General features: G+C 39.8%; 1 pseudogene; it reads left to right on the top strand.

The window, feature by feature from the left end:
• The first annotated feature begins 519 nt into the window (after window positions 1-519).
• On the top strand, window positions 520-985 carry LOC122746625 (annotated as a pseudogene).
• Window positions 986-13,765: the final 12,780 nt, after the last annotated feature.

Below are 13,765 nucleotides of genomic sequence, written 5' to 3'. Positions count from 1 at the left end.
ACTGGGATCCTCTAAATCTTGACACAGTGTAGCTTGTAAGTAGGACCCCACCATAAGAGGGAGCTAAAAGTCAAGTAAAAAAATGGCAAGAGGAGCAAGCAAAGAAAGTTGAGAACAATAGAAAGTTTCTTTAGCAACAAGGAAGATCAAGGTGCACCCTCAGAGGAGGATAACAAGCTCAGGGCCCCTACATCCAAAGCTTCCAAGAAAAATATGAATTGGTCTCAAGCCATGGAAGCACTCAAAAGGGACTTTGAAGAGAAAGTAGGAGAGATAGAAGGAAGATTTAGAGAGGTGGAGGAAAGAATGGAAAGAAAAATAAGAGCAATGCAGGAGAGCTATGAGAAAAAAGTCAACAGCTTATAAAGCCAAAAAGAAAAGGAGATAAAAAATCTGTCTGATGAAAATTATTGCCTAAGAACTAGGATTGAACAAATGGAAGCTAGTGAATTTATGAGAAACCAAGACACAGTAAAGAAAATAAGGGGTTGTGTTTCCCCTGGCTGGCCGCATGGAGCCCGCACGATGCCCGGAGTCATGGTGAAGGACGTGAACCAGCAGGAGTTCGTCGGGGCCCTGGCCGCCTTCCTGAAAAAGTCAGGGAAGCTGAAAGTCCCCAAATGGGTGGACACAGTCAAGCTGGCCAAACACAAGGAGCTGGCACCCTATGACGAGAACTGGTTCTACACTCGGGCTGCCTCCACTGCCCGCCACTTGTACCTCCGAGGCGGGGCAGGGGTGGGATCCATGACCAAGATCTACAGTGGGCTCCAGCACAACAGGGTCATGCCCAGTCACTTCAGCAGAGGCTCCAAGAGTGTGGCCTGGAGGGACCTGCAGGCCCTGGAAGGCCTCAAGATAGTGGGGAAGGACCAGGATGGGGGCGGGAAGCTGACACCTCAGGGACAGAGAGACTTGGACAGAATCCGGACGGGTGGCTGCTGCCAACAAAAAACATTGGGACAGACCACACTGGATTCACTAATAAATTGCCTTGTTCATAAAAGAAAGAAAGAAAGAAAGAAAGAAAGAAAGAAAATTAGGGATTGTAAAAGGTATAGGAAAGAGTATGTTTCAGAAGTAAGAGAACTTTAATGACAAGAGGCCGGAGAAGACTATGTACAGGGAACAATAAGTAAGCCACTTTGGTTGGAACAAAAGGTATATGAAGGGAAATAATGTGAAATAAGATAGCAGAAGTAGGTAGGGTCCTATTTTGTTTCTAACACCTTCTTTGAGGCAATCTCTCCAAATTTTCCCTGCACTAGCAGGTTGCATCAACAACAGAGTACTGGCTCCTTTGGATTCTAGGGAATAAGCCTCTGGGGCAGCAATAGTTCCTGAGCTCTCACTGGTGTACTTCCCATTAACAATAAGCTGTTGACTCAATTAGCTTTTAGTAATGCTATTTATTCTACAAGCATAGCAAGAGCTATAGTTATGAAAACATTCTCTCCAGACCCTAGAGTATGAATATGCATGGCATCTATTAGAAGAGTAGCCTCAAATTTTGCGTATGATGGTAATAGAGTCCTCACTCAGCTCCCCATGGGAAGGGAAGATGTCATCAATATTCTTTTATCCCACAAGGGTCCACACTCCCTGAAACTGACCATCCTCATGTCACTGTCTCTCAGTATCCATCTGTCCTTGATATCTCTGCTCCTGCTGTAGATAGCTCTCCCTGCAGTCTTCCAGTGACACTCTGGGGACACCATGACTGCTGGCCTGTAGTACTCTCAGTATCTTTGGACATTTTGTGAACTCACAGTCATCTGGATACTTCCATCTCAGGATACTCATTCATCTTAGGTCAGGAAAAAATTTAACACAGAGACAGAAGCAGCCATCTGCTAATGGTCATCATGACCCTGTAAAAGCCAACAGCCTCCAAACCAATCCAGCTCTAAGGAGGCAACTCAAACTAGTCCTCCCTTGATTGTCACCAGTGAGAAAAGGAGTCAGAAGAGTGCATTGTCATTTTTTAATATCCACAATTGACTGAGTTTATCAGTCAATTGTAAGCCCTTATTCATCAACCCTTAGTGGGCCCTTCCACAATGAGTCATATAAAGTCAAAGTTGATTTTTACCAAGTTTATATGAGGTAGAGTGGAGTCAGTTAGGGAATATCTGTGCATGCTCTAAGGAATGGGTCCCATAATCTAGTCTACCCATATACAATATGTTTGTTCATTTTAAGCACAACATCAAGAGCCAGGCTGAGAATTTTTTTTTATTCTAGAGATAATAAAGAGCTATTAAAGATCTTTGAGTGAGGAAAAAGCATGGCTAAATCTATATTTTACAAGTAACAATTTGGCAGCTGTGGAGGATGGATGGGGTCAAGGAAAAACTGGAATCAGAAAGAGCATTTAAGAGGCTATTGCAACAGTCTATGTAAGAATGATAAGACCCTCAATCATACTAACAGTTCTTTGAGTAAAGTGGAGAGAGAGGGACAAATCCAAGATTTGATGTGCAGTTTGAACTGACAAGTCTTGGCAACTGATTGGATGGGAGGAAGAGGGATAAATCAAGGATAGCCCCAAAGCTGTGAATCATAGTTCAGCCACATACTATCCATGTGGCCTTGATGATATTACTTAACTATTCTGACCCTCACTTCCATAATCTTTAAAATAGATCTAAATTTGTGGCCCTATAGTCCTTTATTTACATCTCATCTTTATGTCCCATAGTCAAAATACTGACTGTTGATTAACTATTGATGTGTTCCAAGACAAGTCAAGTCAACAAGCATTTTTAAATGCTTACTATATTCTAGGTAGGAACTGTACTAAATGCTGGGAAAACAAAGAAAGGCAAAGACATGCTCTCAGGCAACTCATATTCTAATCAGGAAGACAACAAGCAAATGATTTTATATATATCCAATATATATATGGTGAAAATCAAAGGTAATCTCCGAGGAAAGGCATAGGGGAGGGAGAGGGAATGAGGAAAGACCTTTATAGTAGGTGGGATTTTAGTGAGGCTTCAAGGAAGCCAGAGAAGATAGAAGGTGGGGAGGTGAGGAGGTGAGGAGGGAGAGCATGCCAGGCATGGAAGACATCCAGTCACAAGGCGTGGAGATGGGAAATGCTGTGTTATGTTCAAGACCAGTGTCCTTTTTTTTTTTAATTGGGTAGTTTTCAACATTCATTTTCATAAGATTTAGAGTTCCAAATATTTCTCCCTCCCTCCCTTTCCTCCCCCCTCCACAAGATCACAATCAGGTTATATATGTACAATCCACAAGTGTTCTTTTTATCAGTTCTTTCTATAGCAGTGCATAGTAAGCTTCCTCATTAGTTCCTTGGGATTGTCCTGGATCATTGTACTGCTGAGAGTAGCTAAGTCATTTACAATTACTCCCTGAACAATACTGCTGTCACTAAGCACAATGTCCTCTCAGCTCTGCTCACTTCACCATACATCGATGTTCATTAGTCTTTCCAGGTTTTTCAGGGATCATCCTGTTTGTCATTTCCTGTAGCACAAGTCCATTCCACTACAATCATATAACACAGCTTTCTCCATCATTCCTCAATTGATGGACATTCCCTTGATTCTCAATTCTTAGCCTCCACCAAGAGTTGCTATAAATATTTTTTGTGCAATTTTTCCCCCTTTTCTCTTTTTCATGATTACTATTGTTAACTGTTCCCTTCCATCCTATTCCCTTCCCCATGATGTTTATTCTATTATCCATTTTCTTTCATCCTATCACTCTTCAAAAGGGATTTGCTTCTGTCTGTCCCCTCCCCCACTCTGCCCTTCCTTCTTTTGCCCCTCTCTCTTTATCCCCTTCCCCTCCTATTTTCCTGCAGGGTTATAGAGATTACTCCACCCAATTGAGTGTGTACATTATTCCCTCCTTGAGCCTATTCTAATGAGATTGAGGTCTTTGAGCCAATTTTAATGAGTGTTAGGCTCATTTACTGCCCAGATTAAATAGATTACTCCACCCAGTTGGGTGTGTCTATTAGTCCCTCCTTGAGGCAGCTCTGATAAGTTTAAGATTTTTGAGCCTTTTCTGATGAGTATAAAATTTATTTACTGCCCTGCTCCTGTCCCATCTCTTCCCCCACTCCATAAGCCTTTTCCTGTTACTTTCATGTAGGATTTCACTTCTGCCTCAAGGCCAGTGTCTTGATCATAAGTGTGCATGGATGGGTATAAAGTCCAAAAATAATTGAAAAGTAGGAAGAGGCCATGTTGTGAAGGGCTTTAAAAGTCAGAGGATTTTACAGTTTATCCTGGGGGTTATAGACATCAGAGTTCATTGAATAGGACAATTCAACTTGCAATGTGTCAGAATTCTAGGGTGGTTTGGAGGCATGTGTGACCAGAATAGGATAATTCTAGAGAACCAATCTGTGTGGACTGCACTTCTCTGAAGAACCAAGCTAGGCCTTCAAAGGGAATTCAGAACTATTCCACCCATCCATGGATTCTGTGATATGGTCAATGACCCATGTCTTGAGTAATAGTTGTATCTCCAGATCTGACTGATTCTGACTTGAAACCCCTGGGATGCTGAGGGATTTTTAAGTGATGTAAAGGTAAAAGCTAAGACCCTTCTAGACCTCAAGAATATCAGTAAACATTGTTGCTGGGCTACAGAGGTTGGGGGAGGATAAGGAGATCTAGATTTGTCCACAATAACAAATACTGGAAAAAGCAATGGAAAGCTAGACACCCCTTAGGGAAGCACCTCCCTGTTGTTCCACTCCCCGGGGCATCTCACACTCTGAATGTTGCTCCCAAACATGATTCAGTCCTAAAATGACTCTGGAAAAAAAAAACTTGCAGCAGTGATTTGTGACTCTGTTGAAGTTTTAAAAACACTCCCAGTGAAACAATTTTTATGGCCAGTACTTCTGATAAAGGCCTCATTTCTAAAATATATAGAGAACTAAATCAAATTTATAAGAATCCAAGTCATTCCCCAATTGACAAATGGTCAAAGGATATGAACAGGCAGTTTTCTGATGAAGAAATCAAAGCTATCTATTCCCATATGAAAAAATGCTCTAAATCTCTAATGATTAGAGAGATGCAAATTAAAACAACTCTGAGGTACCACCTGATACCTATCAGATTGGCTAAAATGACAAAAAAGGAAAATAATTAATGTTGGAGAAGCTGTGGAAAAATTGGAACACTAATGCATTGTTGGTGGAGCTGTGAACTGATCCAACCATTCTGGAGAGCAATTTGGAATTATGCCCAAAGGGCAATAAAGCTATGCATTACCCAGCAATACCACTTTTGGGTCTTTTGCCCAAAGAAATCATGGAAAGGGGAAAGGACCCACATGTACAAAAATATTTATAGCTGCTCTTTATGTGGTGGCAAAGAATTGGAAGTTGAGGGGATGCCCATCAATTGGGGAATGGCTGGACAAGTTGTGGTATATGAATACAATGGAATACTATTGTGCTGTAAGAAACAATGAGCAGGAGGAGTTCAGAGAAACCTGGAGGGTCTTGCATGGGCTGATGATGAGTGAGATGAGCAGAACAAGAAGAACATGATACACAGTATCATCAACATTGTGTGTTGACCTACTGTAATGGACTAGATTCTTCTCACCAATGCAATGGTACAGAAGAGTTCCAAGGGACTCATGATGGAAGAGGATCTCCAAATCCAGGAAAAAAAAGAACTGTGGAGTATAGATGCTGAATGAACCATACTACTTCTTTTGTTTTTGGTGCTGATGTTTATCTATTTTGAGGTTTTTCCTCATTGCTCTGATTTTTCTCTTAGAACATGACATGCAGAAATATGTTTAATGTTATTATGTATGTATGTATATATATATATATATATATATGTATGTATATATATATATATATAACCTATATCAGATTGCCTGCTGTCTAGGGGAGGGGGGAGGGAGGGAGAAAAAATCTGAAATTGGAGAGCTAGTATAAACAAAAGTTGAGAACTATCTTTACATGTAACGGGAAAAAAAATAAAATACTTTATTAATTTAAAAAAAAAACAATCCCAGTAAGTCTCATTGCAAAGTTCTTCTAGGAGTTATTCTGCTTTGCAATTCCTGAACAAAGCCAAAATCAGATTCACTTTAGAGTGGTTCCAAGGTGTATACATTATTCAGTTAGGCCTCTTTGGGGGTTATCAGTGGCCACTCAACACTATTGGGCCTTTAAATGCATCCTGGCATGAGAGACCTGGATGAGAGACCTAACCTCATACGCCAGGAATATCTGTGTATAAATACCATCCTGGTCACCCAATACTTCAACCACCCTATAATATTATAAGTGACAGAGAAGGTGCTGATGAACATGGGTTGAGGGAGTTTCTTCACCTGGGGATTTTCTATGCTGATGAAATTAAAGTACAGTCTCCAACCCTATCCTATTTTTCAATTGGTCATCTCTGCTGCCTAACATGTCCATCATGTTTCTGCTGCTATCCTAACAGACTGTCCAGGCAACAAGGTGCCTCCCTGGTGGTCCCCACTCACAGTCAGTGCTGAAGAATTTTTTTTTGTTTTATTTCAAATAAATTTTTGGATATGCTTTGTTTTTATGTAACCTGAATACTTTCATTTTTTTCTTTTATTAATCTCTCCCTCCCACTACCCCTTGCTGAGAAATTTTTAAAATAAAAAATAAAACCCTCAAAACATAGATATATAGTCAAGCAAAACAGATCCCCACATTTTACTACATCCAAAAATGTGTCATCACCTCTCTGACAGGAGGTGTTCAAATAACATTGTTTCATCATTATTCTTTTGATTTTGTGGTTTTTTGTTGTTGATCAAAGTTCTAAAGTCTTTCAAAGATGTTTTTCTCTCTAACATTATTGTTCTATAAATTGTTCTGGTTCTGCATACTTCCTTCTGCATTAGTTCATATAAATTTTCCCAGTTTCCTTTGAAAATGCCCATTTCATCATTTTTATGACACAATATTTATTACATCCATTTTACTACAATTTGTTTACTATTTCCCCAAAAGGAGGACACCCTCCTTAGTTTCCATTCTTTTTGGCTATCATGAAAAGAGCTGCTATAAATATTTTCTGTACCTATAGGAATCTTTTCCACTTTCTTTGGTTTCTTTGGGCTGTGTGCCTTGTGGTGTGACTGGGTCAAATGATATACACAGTTTAGTAACTTTGGGGACACAATTCTATACTACTTTTCAGAATAGCCAGACCAATTCATGCCTGTAACCATACTAATCACTCACATACAGCCTATGGTAGAAATATTTCTCTCTATGGTGCTTTGATGTTTCTTAAACTGAAGGATTTTTAAATGTTTCCTAAACCTTATCTCATTTTGGAGGGCTTAACTTATAACTTTATTCTGTGAGGCAGTTTTAATTTGCTGTAGAAATGTATTAGCTTGGGGCAGCTAGGTGGCGCAGTGGATAGAGCACCAGCCCTGGAGTCAGGAGGACCTGAGTTCAAATCCGGCCTCAGACACTTAATACTTACTAGCTGTGTGACCCTGGGTAAGTCACTTAACCCCAATTGCCTCACCAAATTAAAAAAAATGATAATAAAAAAGAAAGAAATGTATTAGCTGCCTTGCTAAGCCTCCCCCAACCCCACTTGATGCTGTGGCCTCCCCTGACTGTGTATTGTGATAGCCTACCATCCCTGGCCTATAGCCAGCACTGCAAGTGGCCCTAAGGCTAGGCTATTGGGTGTAGGCCCTTCACCACCCTATATCAGGAGATGAGACCTATAATGTCTCAGATGTTCAGGGGAAGCACCCCATCCTCAATTCAAGGCCAAGGAGAAATGCCCCCACCTTGCTGGGAGGCAAAGAAGAATGCCTCACTCCCTTCTAGATGGCCAAAGTAGAGAACACTCCAGAAAAAAAAGAAAGAAAAAAATATATATATATGTACACACACACACACACACATACACATACCTGAATTTCTTGATAGTCTTACATTCTTGGCTGATACCCAGAGATCTCCCTCCCCATCCCACAGGGATCACTTAAACTCCTGTACAGATCTCCCCTAGGCTCTGCCCTTTTTCCTCTCCCTTATCCCCAGTTAGATTTCGCTGTGCTGATTGTTACCTACTCATCAACTGCTGGTGCTGATAAAGGTCAACATGGGCTAATGAAGCCTCCAAACAAACCAGATAGATGGGTAATAAGTCAAACCAGGGTCCCAGTTATCTCTCTTTAGTCCATGAGCCACTGAGCAGAAATGTAACTAACTGCCCTGACCACTGAATCCACCATGGATGAAAAACCTAAAGCCTCAGTACTACTTTCCATCCTTCCTTCCTTCAGAAGGCAAAAGAGTTGGGCTACTAATCTACATGCTCCAAAGGATCCCTGTACCCCCTTCCTCTAGTTCATTATACCAAACAAGGATTACTCAGCCAGGGAGATACACTAATATCCTTATGAACATAGTAATGTGACTCAGAGAGGACTATGTGTCTCAACCTCCATGACTCAGTAATAGGGAATACCTTTTTCCCTTAGATCTATGAATGCGGACTAAGGCTAAGACTGCTGCTACCTGCACCAGGATCTGAACCTTGTGCCTCAGCAACAGGGAATCCCTTCCTCCCATGGCCAAGGCAAGACTAGTGCCCTCTAGAAAGTGTGTCTAAATTAGCAATGATGCCACTATTAAAACATAGCCCCTCCAACATCTATCATTTTACTCTTTTGTCATCTTTGCCTATCTGAAGGATGTGAGTTAGACCCTTAAAATTACTTAAGGTTATATTTTTCTATTAATAATGCAAGAGTATTTTTTCATATGATTGTTGATAGCTTAGATTTTCTCTTTTTTAGATTGTTCATATTCTTTGACCATTTATATACAGGGAAATGCCTCTTAGTCTTATTGAGTCATATATGTCATTCATATATATATATACACACACACACACACATATACACACATCATATATATGCCCTATATATGTGCCTTATATGTGTCATATATACCCATGTATATAGTCATGTATACATATAAAGAGCCATATTTATGCATATAAATACATCCATAAATAGAAAGCCCTTTATCAGAGAAAGTTGCTACAAAGATATTTTCCACTCAGTTACCTCTTTCCCATCTAATTTTAACTACATTGGATTTGTTTGTGAAAAAAAAAATTTAAACTGTATATCATCAAAATTTTCCTATTTATCTTCTATGATCCTTTCACTCATTTAGTGATGAACTCTTCCCCTAGCCCCAAATCTGAAAATTAATTCCTTCAAGCTCCTTTAATTTCTTTATGATGTGATCTTTCATGTCTTGGTTGTGTATCCATTTGGAATTTATCTGGGTATTTAATATGTGTGCTAGTCCAAATCTAATTTCCCTCAGTCTGCATCTAATTTTTTGAGCAATTTTTGCCTAGTAGTCCTTTCTCCTAGCTATTAGGGTTTTAGGATTAATTCAACACTATGCTACAGTGTTTATTTGCTTCTGTATGCTGTGTGCCTCATTTGTTGCATTAATTGACCTCTCTCTTTTTTTTAACTAATACCAAATCAGCTGAAGCTGAGGTGTCAAACTCACAGATGCCAACCACATGGGCCCACAAAACTCCCTAGTCCAAACCAGATTAAAATGTCATTGGGAAGTGTTTAACAAAATTAATAAAAATACAATACGAGATTGGTATCTCAGAGCCATACTCTGTGCCATGCCTTTTTCCCCATGAGAAGAAGTCTAAGGATTTCTCTCTTGGTTTCCCTTCCCTTCCCATGCCCCTACATAAACTACTATCTTATTCTAATTGCTTTTGTGTGCAAGAGGGTGTAATTCTTTAAAGAGGAATTCCTAAGTACCCCAAACCCCTAACCCCTATTCCAAACCTCCTACCTATTTTCCCCACATCACTATCATAAAAACCCAGAGAGCAGAGTACCCAGGATGAGAAGGTGGTCAGCAGTGCCTAATGCTGCAGAAAGGTCAAGAATTATGAGGGGGGGGGGCGGGCAGCTAGGTGGCACAGTGGGTAGAACACCGGCCCTGGAGTCAGGAGGACCTGAGTTCAAATTTGGCCTCAGACACTTAACAATTACTAGTTGTGTGACCCTGGGCAAGTCACTTAACCCCAATTGCCTTGCCAAAAAAAAAAAAAATTATGAGGAAGGACTCTCCAGAAAGACTGAATGGAAGTTACTGGATTTTAGGACCTAGGGAAAAATTGAGTATAGGATATTAGTCAAAAAGTATCAGTAACATAGATTCTGAAATCTTCAAGGATGGTGGCATGGGAAGGAGTACAAAGAAAGATTGTAAACTAGGCACTAAGGACATGAAGGAAATCAGTGGAAGAGGATTAAACAACAACAAAAATCAGGGAAGTGTATGATAGTTCGGATGAATTCAAAAGATTGTTGAATGATGGTTGGACGGCAGTGGGGAACAAATATTATGCCAATTCCACCTCTAGGTCCTCTGAGGCAGAGAAATGGAAAAAGGAATGGCCAACATTAGAGAAGACAGAAACTGATGTGGAGTCCTCGGATTTTATTGATGTGAGGAGGTAGAAAGAGAATAAGAACAAGAGAGCAAGGTCAAAGAGGAGTTAATTAATATCTTGGGGGGAAGAGCCAATACCTAGATATTCCTGGGACAAATAGAATGGGAGAGTAGAAAGGAGGTCTGGGGTGAATAAGAATGAGAGCTTGAGAGGAAGTAGCAACTTGCTTAAACACTCTTTAAGGGCAGGAATGCTTTCATTTTTATTTTTCCAATGCTTAGCACTGTGCATAGCACATAATAGATACATCTGGATAGGGAAATAAAAAGTTGGGAGGTGGTTTAAACTGAGAAGTAGAAAAATACTCCAGTGGGCAGAGATGGCTAATGGGAAAGCTTATAGATTCATTTATATATTTTTGTATTAGTGTTTCCAAAATCTAGACCCCATCTAGGTACTGTGTTCCCCCTGATTTCTTAACTGTGGGAAAGGAAGTAGCACCCAATAAATATTGACTGACTAATTCAATCTCCATTCCAGACCTATTAATCCATTTTGGTAGGAATACCAATTCTTAGTCAAAACAATAACCTGGCTACTTCTATTGCTATAAGAATGGAAAGGAATGGTATGACATACAGATGTATCAATCACTGAGTTATAGTGTCCCTCTTCTCTTGTCATTATATCAGTAAGTGGAATAAATTGAAAATCACATTTCCCAAGCAAACTCTTAAGGCAGAGCTCCCAGCTCCCTTGTTATTTCATGACTACTAGAGAGACAGAGACAGAGACAGACAGAGAGACAGACAGAGACAGACAGAGAGAACAAATACATGCATACACACATAATGCATACATACATAAATAAGTGAATGAATAAATGAATAAGTAAATAGATAAATAAGATTCCCTATTCAGTTGATAATTGTGCAGTGTGGGGGCTCTTTGTGCCTGTATATGTCATACATTTATCATCTGAATCATTTCATAATGCAGTAAGAACTGGCTGGAGAAATCTACAACCCTGGATTGCATTAAGAGAACTCTTTTTGAAATTTATAGCAATATTAGTTCCATATGATATGACATATAAAATACAATCCAGGGGCCAACAGGATTAGAGAAATGTGGTTTCTCCCATTTTATACAGATAAGCAGAAGGCAGTAAAGATTTTTATTTTTTAAAATTATTTTAAAATTATCGCCTGAGGTATTTCTAAAAAAAAAAAAATCCCTCTGTGACATACTAGGGAGATCACCATTAAGAGAGTGACAGCATATTAAGGCCAGAAGGGACATCACACAATCACATCAGGAGTGGTTGCTCAATATAGCATCTTGCATTATGTTCAAGTATCTGTTATCCTTGTTAATGGAAATGAGAAGAGGCAGGAATAAAACAAACACTCATTTACATTTGGATTTGGACCACAGGCAAAACCTTGCATATTCAGATGCTCACTCAATGCCTTCTGGCTCAGGCCTCCTGTCAGTGACTTAGGATTCAGCTGGGTGGCATGGGAAGGGAGACCTAAAATCTCTGGAGATCATCCATAATGCAAGATGATAACTGGTTGCATATTGCATGATAATGAAATTCAGGGACTATCTCAAACAATCTGAGATTGTTGAATCATGAGTAGATGTGACACTTGTCCTTTGTGGGAACTGACAAATAAGTCTCATGTTCAAGTTACCCTTCTAATACCAGAGTGAAATAGCTTAAGGAAGGCTCTTAAGTCCAGTATCTATTTGGCAACATAGTGTAGTGGAAAGAACACCAGCCTTAGTGATCTGACTTCATAACTCAATGAGTCAATAGTATGAAATGGCAGCCAAGAAAACTAACGTAATCTTAGGCTACTTAAAGAGAGACAGGAATAAGGAGGTGATAGGAATTCTGTTACTATGCCCTACTCAGACCACATCAGGTCTCGCATCTTAGTTCTAGACACCACATTTTAGGAAGGAAATAAATGTCCACTGATTTACTGGAAAGTGTCCAAAGGAGGGCAACCAAAATGATGAAAGACCTTAATTTCAGGAAGGCTTGAAGAAACTGGAAATGTTTGGTCTGGAGAGGAAGTTCTAGGGGATACATAATAGTGGTCCTCAAGAATTTGGAGGACTATCACATGAAAGAGCAGCTAGGTTGTACAGTGGATAGGATATCAGACCTGGAGTCAAGAAGACTTATCCTCATGAGTTCAAATCTAGCCTCAGAAATTTACTAGCTGTGTGACCCTAAGCAAGTCACTTAACCCTGTTTGCCTCAGTTTCCTCATCTATAAAATGAGCTCAAGAAGGTAATTAAGAACCATTCTAGTATCTTTGCTAAGAAAACCTCCAAAAAGAGGTCATGAAGAGTCCGACACAATTGAAAAATTACTAAACAACAACTAATGAGAGTAAGATTATACTTGTTCTGTTTTACCCCAGAGGACAGAACTAAGAAACTGAAGAGAGAGAAATTTAGACTTCATGAGAAGGGAAGATGCCTTACTATTAGCTATCTCAAAGGAAAATGTTTGCCTCAGGAGGAAGTGAGTCCTCACTCTACACTGGAGTTCTGTTTGATGGGCTATGGAGGAATTTCTTTTTTTTGGGGGGGGGGCTAGAAGGAAACATTAAAGTCCCATCCAACACCAAAACATAGACATGGAATCAGAAAGACCTGAGTCCAAACCTGGCCTCAGATATTTTACTAACTGTGTGAAATACTAGGTAAGTCACTTGACTACTAATTGCCTCAGTTTCCTTCTCTGTAAAATGAGAATAATAATAACCTACTCCTCCATTTTCTTGAGGGGAGTCCTCAATTCTTTTTAAAAGATAAAGGGCTGGGGCAGCTAGATGGTGCAGTGGTTAAAGCACCGGCCCTGGATTCAGGAGGACCTGAGTTCAAATCCGGCCTCAGACACTTAACACTTACTAGCTGTGTGACCCTGGGCAAGTCACTTAACCCCAATTGCCCCGCAAAAAAAAAAAAAAAAAAGATAAAGGGCTTACTAGCTGTGTGACCCTGGGAAAGTCACTTAACCCTCATTGCCCTGAAAAAAGAAAGTTAAAGGGGTCCTGAGACCAAAACATTTGAGAACCACTATACTATACCATGCTGTCTCTTGTCTGGAAAAAAGGAATAATAATACACTGGAGCTACCTGTCTCAGCATCAATTGAAGAAAAGAGCTTCACAATCAGTATATTATCATCTTCATGTCAATAGTCCCTAACAGCCTGATAAAAACAATGCTGGCACATTGCTAACTACATACAGATGATTGGGGAAGT

Source organism: Dromiciops gliroides, chromosome 1, assembly GCF_019393635.1.
Source record: "Dromiciops gliroides isolate mDroGli1 chromosome 1, mDroGli1.pri, whole genome shotgun sequence".
Classification (NCBI taxonomy): Eukaryota; Metazoa; Chordata; class Mammalia; order Microbiotheria; family Microbiotheriidae; genus Dromiciops; species Dromiciops gliroides.
Note: the sequence above shows the minus strand (reverse complement) of the source record. Positions and strands in the feature narration are given on the sequence as shown.